Below are 12,621 nucleotides of genomic sequence, written 5' to 3'. Positions count from 1 at the left end.
CACTATCCACATCCTGGGGATTATTATTGATTATTAAGGAGAGGATAGCAGGGTATTTGTAAAATAAAAATCTGATCAAACAGAGCCAGCATAGTTTCATGAAGGGTAAATTGTATCTGACAAATTTACTAGAGTTCTTTGAGGAGATATCAGTCAGAGTAGATAGAGGAGAACTAGTTGATGTTGCATATTTGCATTTTCAAAAGGTATTTGACACAAAAGGCTACTACACAAGATAGGAGTTCATTGTATTGGAGGTAATATTCTGGCACAGATAGAGGAAGCAGAGAGTAGCAATAAGCGGGTCATTCTCAGAGAGCAGCAATAAACGGGTCCAGTGCTGGGACCACAGACTTTCACAATATATATTAATTATTTGGAGGACGAAGCAGAGTTTACTCGGGCCAAATTTGTGGACGTTGCAAAGGGGAAAGGGAAGGCAGGTTGTAAGGAAGATATAAATAGTTTACAGAGAGATATTGAGTGGGTAAGTGAGTGGACAGAAATTTGGCAAATGGAATTCAATGTGTGAAAATGTGAGATTGTGAATTTTGGAAGAAAGAATAAGAAGGTGGCTTATTAATTAAATGGAGAGAGACTGCAGGAAGCTGTAGCACAAAAGGAGTTGGGGATCCTAGCTCATAAAGCCCAGAAGGCTAGCTTACAGGTGCAGAAGGTAACTGGGAAGAAAATGGAATGCTGGCTTTTATTTCAAGAGGGCTGGAGTATAAAGATAAAGAGGTGTTGCTGCAACTGCACAAGGTGAGGCCACATTTAGATTACTGTGTACAGCTTTGGTCCCCTTATTTAAAGAAATATATATTATCATTGGAGGCAGTACAGAATAGGTCTACTCGGATGGCCCTGGGTATGGAGGGTCTGCCACATGAAAAAAGATCAAACAGGCTGGGTCTTTACTCCGGAGTTCAGACGAATGAGAGGCGTATGATTGAAACATAGTAAACTCTTCGGCAGTGAGACGGTGTAAATGTTGGGAGGATGTTTACATTCATGGGAGAGTGCGGGACCAGAGGGCATGACCACAGAATAAGGAGATGCTCAGTTAAGTTGGATTTGATAAAGAATTTCGGGCGCGATTCTCCGCCCCCCACGATGGGTCGGAGAATAGCGGGAGGGTCTTCCCGACATTTTTCCCGACCGCCCGCTATTCTCCCACCCCCACGGCCGCCCCACGACACGAATTGCTGCTCGCCGTTTTTTTACGGCGAACAGCGATTCTCCCACATCCGATGGGCCGAGTTCCCAGGCCTTTATGGCCGTTTTCACGAACGCAGACACACCTGCTTTCACCATTCGTGAAAACGGCCGCAAAGTGCCGTTCTGGAGAACCATGGTACCGATTGGCACGGCCGCACCACGGCCGTGCCAAGGGTGGCATGGGCCCGCGATCGGTGGCCACCGATCGCAGGCAGCGGGTCCGAAACCCGCGCACTCTTTGTTCCTCCGCCGCCCCGCTGGATCAGTCCGCGGGGCGGCTGAGAGGCATGACGGCCTGCGCATGCGCGGGTTTCACGCATATGCGTGATGATGTCATCCGCACATGCGCGGGTTGGAGCCGTCCAACCCGCGCATGCGCGGCTGACGTCATTGTGCGCGTTAGCCGCCGTTACCCTTGGCGCGCGGGCTTAGCGAAGTTCGCTAAGCCTGCGATGCCGAGGTTCACGGGGCCCCGCTGCTAGCCCCGACCGGGAAGCAGAATCGGGTCCCGGGAGGGGGCGCGGAGGCTGCCGTGAAACACGGCCAGTTTCACGGCAGCCTTCACAACTCTCCGCATTTGCGGAGAATCGCGCCTTTCTTCTCTCAAAAAGTGGTGAATCTTTGGAATTCTTTACCCCAGGAAGCTATGGAGGTCGAGACCTTAAGTGTGTTCAAGGCTGAGATCAATAGGTCTTTAATCAGTAGAGGAATTAAGGTTTACAGAGAGAAGGTAGGAAAGTGGACTTAGTGAATGTTAGATCAACCATGATCTTATCAAATTGTGGAGCAGGCACGAGGGCTGAATGACTGACTCCTGTTCCGATTTCTTCTGGTCCTATTGTCTCTGAGAGAAGAAGTTCCTCTTCTCTCAGAGACAATAGGACCAGAAGAAATCGGAACAGGAGTCAGCCATTCAGCACTCGTGCCTGCTTAATTCCATCCTATCAAGTCCCCTAAGAATTTTGTATGTTTAAATAAGATAAGCTCTCATTCTTCCAAATTCCAAGAGTATAGGCCCTACCTGCTCAACTTTACCCCATAAGACAAGTTCTTTTGTCCCAGGAATCATTTAAGATGGATTTGATGAAGAATTTCTTGTCTCAGAGTGATGAATCTTTGGAATTCTTTAGTGAACCTTCTCTGAACTGTTTCCAAAGCAAGACAATCCCTCCTTAACTTAAGGAGACCAATACTGGATGTAGTAGGCTGGGATCTTTGCACCTCTGCTACAGGGTGGTTACAGGTAGCGGAGGGTAGTGTTCCCCTTCAACAGGGCTGGTGTGGGGGAGAGCCGAAAAATCCTGGTCTAGGTGTGGTCTCACCAACACCCTGTAAAGTTGTAACAAATGGTTCCTACTTTTATATTCCATCCCATTGCAATAAAGGTCAACATGCCATAGAACCATAGAATTCCCACAGCGCAAAAGGAGGCCATTCGGCCCATCAGGGCTGCACTGAAAGAGCACTTTACCAGTCCTATTCCCCCGCCCGATGCCCGTAACCCCATAAACCCACTTAACATACACATCTTTGAACACTAAGGTGCAATTTAGCATGGTCAATCCACCTAAGCTGCATATCTTTGGACTTTTTGCTTTCATGTTTGTTTTCTTATTTGCTTTCTTAATTATTTGGAATGCTTTTGTGACTCATAGGAGCATAGGAACAAAGGAACATAGGAAGTAGCCAATTCAGCTCTTTGAGCCTGCTCCGCCATTTAACCAGGTCATGGCTGACCTATTCCTGGTCTCAAATCCACCTCTCTACCTGTTCTTGTACAAGGACACTCAAATCCCTTGGTACCGCAGTGTAGTAGGGCCTCTGGCAGTGGGTGTGTGGTTGACTTGTGTAAGCCCATCCTGGCAGGGAGCAGTGTCTTTGTCGATCTGAGGTGTAGCCAAATGCCGTGAGGCATGGGAGGAAGAAGCCAGGGGAAAGCCAAGACTTAGTCAGAAAGAGAGAGAGAGAAAGGAATATTCTCTGCCAATAATTTGTTTCATGGAGTTACGCTTTCACTTCATTGCTTTTGCCAGTAGAATAAAAAAATCTTGTTTTATAACCTTTGTGCAATCTGCATGCTTGAATCACACATTACAATAGCTTGCTGTAATCTCTCCATGTGAATAATATTCTGCTTTTCTATTCTTTCTGCCAAAGTGGAAAACCTCTCATTTCCCTCCATCTGCCAAATGTTTGCCCACTCACTTAATCTATCTGTATCCCTATTCTCAGCACATTTTAAAAGTGACGACATTTTTGTCTCTACTACCCAGAAAGGCAGTGAGTTCGAAACCAACCTCACTCCCCTCTGGGTGAAAAATCAATTCTCCTCAACTTCTCTTAATCCTTCTAACAATTTATTTTACTTCTATGGCACATGGTTATTGACCTTTCTATGAAGGAAAATGGGTCCTTTCTATCTGTAGTCAGCAGTGACTGGGGAACTGTTGATAGTAACGAGGAAACAGGTCTTCGGCTATTAGTGGGGTGATGGGCTGGACTTAAGCTGCTGTTGCACTTTGGGACTATCAGAAGTCCTGACCCATCCCCTTATGCTGTTTAACCCAGGAAGTTTAAACTTATGTTGAATTGGTTATGCTGCCCAGGACCTTACGCTAATATCTCTTGAGCTTAGGTACACACTACTCACCCGAGAAATGTTACACTGTTTAATTTCTCATGTATCTCAGTAACTAACAGTGTCACTCAACCCATTCATAGCATCCCCACCCCCACACAAGTCCCCAATAATATCCCCTCACCAACCCGACTAACCCATCAAACTCTATAAGAACATCTACCCCATGGGGCAGCATTGTGGATAGCACAATCGCTTCACAGCTCCAGGATCCCAGGTTCGATTCCAGCTTGGGTCACTGTCTGTGCAGAGTCTGCACATCCTCCCCGTGTGTGCGTGGGTTTCCTCCGGGTGCTCCGGTTTCCTCCCACAGTCCAAAGATGTGCAAGTTAGGTGGATTGGACATGATAAATTGCCCTTAGTGTCCAAAATTGTCCTTAGTGTTGGGTGGGGTTACTGGGTTATGGGGATAGGGTGGAGGTGTTAACCTTGGGTAGGGTGCTCTTTCCAGGAGCTGGTGCAGACTCAATGGGCCGAATGGCCTCCTTCTGCACTGTATGATCTATGATCTGGCCCAAATCCCTTACCCTCTCGATCGAATTGAACTGCCCCGACCCAATCCACGCCCCCTCTCCCTCAACCTTGACACACTCCCTCACCTGAGACAACTATTTACCTGACACGACTCGTCCAACTCCACCAATCCCTGCAGTCCAACTCCCTGGACCTGACTAACCTTACCGACTCTATTATCCACTGACCCAACCCTCTCCAACCTGATTCAACTACCTCCCAACCCAACTAAACCCCTGAACCAACTTCAAATCTCCAAGCCAACATTCACAAATTTAAAGAAGTGGCTCGAGAAAACGTGGATGCATTAGTGGTTACCTTCTACAATTCTATAGACGTAGAACAGTTCCTACAGTTTGGAGCGTAACTAACATAACCCCACTATTTAAAAAGGGAAGTAGAGATAAAGCGTGGCATTATAGATCAGTCAGCCTGACGTCAGTAGTGGGGAAAATGCTAGAGTGCATTATAAAAGATTTAACAGTAGAGCACTTGGAGAATAGTGGCAGGATCAGACAGAGTCAGCATGGATTTACGAATGGGAAATCATGCTTAATATGTCGAATCAAACTTTGATTAGTAGAATTGTAGAGGGGGAGATAGTGGATGTGGTTTATTTGGACTTTCAGAAGGCTTTTGACAAAGTCCCACATAAGAGATTAGCATGTAAAATTAACATGCATGGAATTCGGGGTAATGTATTCAGATGGACAGAAAACTGGTTGGCAGGCAGCAAAGAGGAGGAATAAACGGGTCCGGCATCAGTACTAGGAATCCAGTTATTCACAATATATGTGTGGTGAATGAGATTCACACGGTATTATAGTTACCAATGTCACTCTGTTCCAAGTATATATATGTATCAATATTGTAAGTGCAATTGCACTACCTGACCACCAGGGGGAGTAGCTCTGGGAGTACTCGAGAGTTTGTACTGGGCTCCCCCCTTGGCCCTGCCCAGAACTCCTCCCCCTGGAGCTGCTGTATAAAGATTCGTGCCACAGAGTCAGCCAGCCAGTTCACCGAAAGTTCAACGGCTAACAGGCTGGCTCTGTTGTAAGTATATTAAAACCGCTATTCTAATCCTACAAGCACGTGTCCGTAGAATTGATGGTTCCATCAATATGTTAATGATTTAGATGAGAGAACTAAATGTAATATCTCCAATTTGCAGATGGGTGGAAGGGTGAGCTGTGAGGAGGATGCAGAGGTGCTTCAGTGTGATTTAGACAAGTTGGCAGTATAATATGTATAAATTTGAGTTTGTCCGACCAGATGTCACGACCTTAAGGCAGTTACTGTCAGTGTCCTGCCAAATAGTTACCCCTCATTCATCGTCACAAAAACAGATTATCCAGACGTTCGGCTGGATTCTCCGATTCCCCAGCCATGTGTTTCTCGACAGATGGCGGGATTCTGTTGGCCCGTCACTTGTGAATGGGATTTCCCGTTGAAACCATCCCGTGCCATCGAGAAACCTAGGGGTGCACTGCCGGCGAAAAAATGAATCGTAACAACTGGAGAATTCCGGCCATTTGCTGTGTGTGGGAGTTTATTGTGTAAGATTCGCTGCTGGAGTAGAGTAGAGTAGGAGGGATAAAATGGCGGGTAGTACCGGTGGGAGAGGAGCGGGCTTGTGCAGTATGTTACGATTGAAGTATTGAATGTACGGGGATGTTTGCACATTTTTGCCTTTTTTGCTTTCTTTCTGTTGATGTCTGTAACTGTTTACAAAGCCAAAAACTACCTCAATAAAATTGTTTATTAAAAAAAAAGATTTGCTGCTGCATTCCCTATATTACAACAGTGACTGCACTTAAAAGTATTTCATTGGCTGTAAAATGTTTTGAGGCATCCTGAGGTTATGAAAAACACTGCAAAAATGTATGTTTTTATTTGAAGAGCACCTTAAAGGAGGAGAGAGAGGTAAAGAGATTCAGGGAGGAAACTCCAGAATTTAGGACACTGGGATAAAAAGCATAGGCTGCAGACCATTTTTCTGGTCAGCCTCTTGAATCTCTGTAGGCCGCAAAGATCGCTGCACTCCTAATATTTTCTGTAGCTTTGGATCAGGCCAACCATTGACACTGAATTTACAGATCGAGGAATAGTGCAGGAGAAGACAAACAAAGAGCAGTACAGTCAACATGCCCTTTGTAAACTGCTAGCTGCTGTATTCAGGTAGGTTTTTATCGGTCTCAATGGTTTTCAGTGAGTAATGTGGTCATAACCCGCAGGGGACTTCCAAAATGGCAATGATCAAACTCCTCATGAGCCTCACTGAATACGAGCTCCCCCGTTAAAGAGAGGGTACCCTAAACCATGTATAGCTAAACTGTGGCATAAAGTGGGCCAGTTTGGATGCCAACATAGAAGAGAGACACGGCTGGGATCTGTCGTGCAGTGTAAATTATAGTTATTGTAAATAAAACTTTGCCCGATTCTCTGAAAAGGGAACAGTCCCCTAGCGAGCGCGTTTAGCCGCATGTTTTCCGGCCCTCGCAGTGTCACAGAATCATAGAACTTACAGTGCAGAAGGAGGCCATTCAACCCATCGAGAGTGCACTGCCCCTAGGAAAGAGCATCCTACCTAAGCCCAACCTATCCCCGTTACCTACCTAGCCTTTTGGACACTAAGGGAAATTTAGTACGGCCTGTCCAACTAACCTGCGAATCTTTGGACCATGGGAGGAAACCAGTGCCGGTGAAACCCACGCAGACATGGAGAGAACATGCAAACTCCACACAGACAGTCACCCAAGGCCGGAATTGAACCTGGGTCCCTGGAATTGTGAGGTAGCAGTGCTAACCATGTGATTTCATGCCACCTGTGCCACCATGCCACCCGTGTCAAGAAACACATGGCTATTCAACATGATACGCTTTATATAAGGGGCCTGAACAGGGAACGTGCGGCCGAGGTCACACATAGCCCTGTTTTGAATTCTGAATTGCCAGAATTTCCCAGTGTAGCGAGAGATTGTATCCCCATTTTTAAATGGCGTCCCGATTTCCAAGGACCCCAAAATGATCCCCGGCCTCCCCCCCAGCCCGAAATCAACTAAGGGTGCGTCCCAGGCCTGCCCCACCCCTGGACCCCCCCAACACGCATGGCAGGGAACCCCGGCCCGATTGCACGTGCAGAAATGCCAACCTGGCACCTTGGCAGTGCCAACCTGGCACTCGGTGGTGCAGTGAATGTGTCCGGCTGGCACTGCCAAGGGTGCCCAGATGGCACCAGCAGTGCCAGCGCACTAATCTACCGTAACGGAATGCAGCTGGGGGCCTCTGATCCCTTGGGAGACCCCCCCACGAATGCCATTCCATCTGGTCCCCATTTGTGGGGACCAGTGCTGAACGGCGCTCGACTGAGGTCTCTGAGGCAATGAATCCTAAAGCCTCAGGTACCTCAGGAATCTGCACAGTAGAGTGAGGCTTACTACCTCGCTCTAATATGCAGGTTTGCCAAAACGTGATCCCACCCAATGTGGGCAGGATTTACATTGCAATATCTCGCTAGATCATGTTGGATCTCATGAGCGTGGCAAGCCGGGTAGATTCCGGGAGCGGGGTCTCCTGGCTTTCATCTGCCACACTGCGCCGTGGCGAGTTGCTTTTCCGAGGCAGCGTGGACATTGGATCGCGCCCATTATTTATTTCGACAACTCGTTGTAGACTCCCTTCATGGTCTACTGAATCCCCAGAACCTTTTGATTTAGATGTACGAATACTACTACCTGATACCTGTTGTCCGATTCCTCGCTTGTGAAGTATTGTAGGACATTTCACAACATTAAAGGTGCTATATGTGCAAGTTGTTGCTGTTGCTAAACTGCTCAGTGAAGTCCAGTGCCCTCCTGATGATCTCTCTGAAAAATCTCAACAACACTTATAGTGGCCAGGGGGACAGGTTACAGCTACAGATTACCCATTGATATATCTCACAATAAATGTAATCAACCTGCTTGAAAGGACTTACAATATTGCCATTGCCTTTTGAAACACTCAATACCAATAAAGTCCTTGCTACTCGGTTTGTCACTCTGAACTAATTGGTATGTGTTGAGTATAAAAAATTCTCTTATGTAAATCCTGCTATCGCTCTTTAGCCAACATTGCCAACGCAGATCCTGGTGGTGCCAGTCTATAGATTTCCAGTCACACAGCAGTAATTCAATCCACTGCACTTCAGTCAATATTTCCGGGACACTTATAGACGGGGATGAGTCCTGTGATTAACTGGGAAGTTCTGTCCATATTTATTGTGTGCCAGTCTTTAACAGAAGTAATTGGTGTTTACATTGAACAAGAGAAGTTATGAAATTCTTTATCCTGGGCATTTTGCCCATCAGTATAAAAGCTCATTGGGATCAGAATGCTTGAGCTGAATGTATATTGTCAATGACGAGCAATGTATATTGCCTTCTTCCTATTCTCAGACTAACCACAAATTACTTCAAACATTCCTGGACTCCACCCAAAATGAAAGATCACTTTTAATCTCCAGTCTGTTTGTCTGGGCCGAGTTTCCCAATCTGGAATTTAATTTATGGATTAATCTGAAGGGATTTGAGAGGAAATTCTTCAAACTCAGAACAGTCGGTGATTGTGGAATCTCTTTCCAGGCAGAGCCATTGAGCAGGTGTCTAAGGTCTCTGTCACACTGGCAGCAAAATCCTAGGAACAAGTACTGCCATAAGAGCACAAGACCTATGGGCTTTCCTGTTCAGTGAATACCCTAAGCTGTGGCCCAGTCAGTGACACCCTTGCGTCAGAAGTCAATGGAATCAAATCCTACTCCAGACAACTCAGTTCACATTTCAGGCTAACAGCTCAGTGCTGTACTGAGGAAGTGCTGCACTGTCAGAGATGCCAGCATTTAGATAGAATGTTAAACCAAGCCCTCTCTAACACATGTAAGAGATCCCACTGCACTATTTGAAGAAGAGAAGGAGGGTTATTTTTAAAAATTAATTCATGGGATGAGTAACTCATTGGTAGGGGCACATTTATTGCCTATCCCTAAACACCCATGTGGTAATGAACCATCTTCTAAAGTATAACTGAGTCATTCATGTGGGTCTGGAGTCACATAGAATCATAGAATTTACAGTTCAGAAGGAGGCCATTCAGCCCATCGATTCTGCACCCGCTCTTGGAAAGAGCATCCTACCGAAGTCCACACCTCCACCCTATCCCCAAAACCCAGTAACCCCACCCGACACTAAGGGCAATTTTGGACACTAAGGGCAATTTAGCATAGCCAGTCCACCTAACATGGACAGTTTTGGACTGTGTGAGGAAACCAGAGCACCCGGAGCAAACCCACACACACACGGGGAGAACGTGCAGACTCCGCACAGACAGTGATCCAAGCCGGGAATCGAACCTGGGACCCTGGAGCTGTGAAGCAATTGTGCCAACCACTATGCTACCGTGCTGCAGGCAGGATCAGGATGTCAGATTTACTTTCCGAAAGGACATTAGTGAATCAGATGGGACTTTTAAAATAATAATGCTTCAGTTTTATGGTCACGATTACTGATACCACTCATTGACTGAGCTAGCTTTAAGATTTATTAAATTAACTGAATTTAAATTCCCCAGTTGTCTTGGCGGGATTTCTACTCATGTTTCCAGATAATAGGGTGGCACGGTGGTACAACGTTTATCACTGCTGTCTCATGGCACTGAGGATCCAGTTTCGATTGCGGCCCCGGGTCACTGTCCATGTGGAGTTTGCACATTCTCCCCGTGTCTGCGTGGGTCTCACCCCCACTACCCAAAGATGGATTGGCCACACTAAATTGCCCCTTGTTTGGAAAAAAAAATGTTCCTAGATAATTAGTCCAGACCTCGCCTCTCAGAACATAAGAACTAGGAGCAGGAATAGGCCATCTGGCCCCTCGAGCCTGCTCCGCCAGAGGGTTGTTAATGTTTGGAATTCACTACCCAGAGAGCAGTGGAGACTCTGAGACATTGATTATATTCAAGGCTGAGTTGGAAAGATTCTTGATCAACAAGGGGGGGTCAAGGGTTATGGGGGCCGTCAGGAAAGTGGATTTAAGGCCACAATCCAATCAGCCATGATCTTATTAAATGATGAAACAGGCTCTAGGGGCTGAATGGCCTCCAGCTGCTCATATTTTTAAAGTTATATTCCCCTGAAATTTCAGACAATTAACATAACTAGTATGTTACCGTAGCCACATATTGGCGACTGTCTTTCCTAAATTGCAATGATAAATAACCTCCAAAAGTGTGTAGTGGCTGCAAGGTGTTATATATACAAAACTTTTTGTTTCTTTGGTTTTTTTTAGTACAGATATCATAGTCATTATTTATAGCCTGATTGTCATTTTGTAATATTGACGAATTAGCAGTTTTTCATATTTCAACGGGCTGTGGCTAATCCTGTATCACGAGGCAGAATTGTTCTTTGTCCGAGACTTCCTGAAATACATATGCAGTGAGACAAATTGACAAAGTGCTGACTGACTGTTTCAAACTTGGGCAGCCAGCTGCATTTAAAGGCAAATGTGTTGGTCCTTAAAGTTCTGCCTCAAAAACTTGGGCGTGATTCTCCGCCCCCACGCCGGGTGGGAGAATAGCGGGAGGGCCTCCCGCCATTTTTCACGCCCTCCCGCTATTCTCCCCCACCCCCAACGCCCGACCCACGCCACAAATCGCCACTCGCCGTTTTTTACGGCGAGCGGCGATTCTCCGAGGCCGATGGGCCAAGTGGCCGGGCCTTCACGCCCGTTTCAACACGGCAGCAAACACACCTGCTGACTGCCATCGTGAAACGGGCGGCAGATGCCCGTTTGGGGCATCTGGGGGCCCGATTGGCATGGCAGTACCACAGCCGTGCCAAGGGGGCCGTGCATCCGTAACAGACGCACTCTTTTCCCTCCGCCGCCCCGCAAGATCAAGCCGCCTCATCTTGTGGGGCGGCTGAGGGAAAAGACGGCAACTGCGCATGCGCGGGTTGGCGTTGTCCAATCTGCGCATGCGCGGCCGACGTCATCGGCCGCATCAGCCTGCGTGACGCTTGACGTGCGGCCTTGACGACCGTCGTCAAGGCCGCGCCGCCGTGACGCATGGGGTCGCGCTCCTAGCCCCGCCCGGGGAGGAGAATCGGCCCCGGAAGTGGGCGTTAAAGCTGCCGTGGGTCACGGCCTGTCCTACGGCAGCCTTTACGATTCTCCGCATTTGCGGAGAATCTCGCCATTAATTTCAATTGTTTAGTCATGGTCGAAAAGTGTCAGTATGGGGAAAGTACCCCTTTGAGCGAGGGTGCCCTGAGGTAAACTGAATCATGACAGATGGGGATCATGGGAATGGGGGGGGGGAGTGGGAATTGTGAGTTGGTTGTGGGTGAGGACTGGTCTCTAGCCATAGGATGCCCATAGTGAAGAAGGATGCTATTTGGCCTCTCAGATCTGCAATAACCCTCTGAAACAACAACCCTCAAAGGGTCAGGACCCCACTCTCTCCCTATAGCCCAGTAACCCCACCTAACCTTTTGGGCACCAAGGGGCAATTTAGCGTAGTCATTCCACTTAACCTCAACATCTTTGGATTGTGGGAGGATACCTGAGCACCCGGATGAAACCCATGCAGACACGGGGAGAAAGTGCAAACTGTACACAGACCATCACCCAAAACAGGAAATGAACCCAGGTCCCAGGTGCTGTGAGGCAGCAGTGCTAACCACTGTGCCACCATGCCGTCAAGGTGTTGTTATTAACTATGTGGAATCAAAAACTGGAACTGATCAACTGGACCCTGGGACAAATGAGGAAAGTGCTTTCAAAAGACCAAGTTAAGTCAATTTGACTTTGCATAAAGGCTGCCTTTCTCTCCCTGCCAAACACCTTTCCTAAGCAACCAACTCACTCCCTTTCCCTGACAACAGTTTGAGATTAAACCAGTCTGTTCACAGCCTTATGACACATTTAACCCACATTTAATCCTAATCCTAATGTTCGTGCCATCATTAAGTCTATCCATTTCCACGTCATAACCGCACAATTCCACATTGCCACGGCTCACCTGAAGTCTTCATTCATGCTTGCATACCTCCAGATCTGACTATTCCAGTGCACTCCTGGCTGGCCTCCAATATATTGCCCTCCACGAATGCGCGTTCACCCAAAACTCTGTTACCTGTGTTTTAATGTGCAGCATATCTAATTCCTCTGTCACCCCTTTACTCACTGATGTACACTGGCTCCTGATCAAGTAACATT

Source organism: Scyliorhinus canicula, chromosome 17 (genome assembly GCF_902713615.1).
Source record: "Scyliorhinus canicula chromosome 17, sScyCan1.1, whole genome shotgun sequence".
NCBI classification, from domain to species: Eukaryota; Metazoa; Chordata; class Chondrichthyes; order Carcharhiniformes; family Scyliorhinidae; genus Scyliorhinus; species Scyliorhinus canicula.
Note: the sequence above shows the minus strand (reverse complement) of the source record.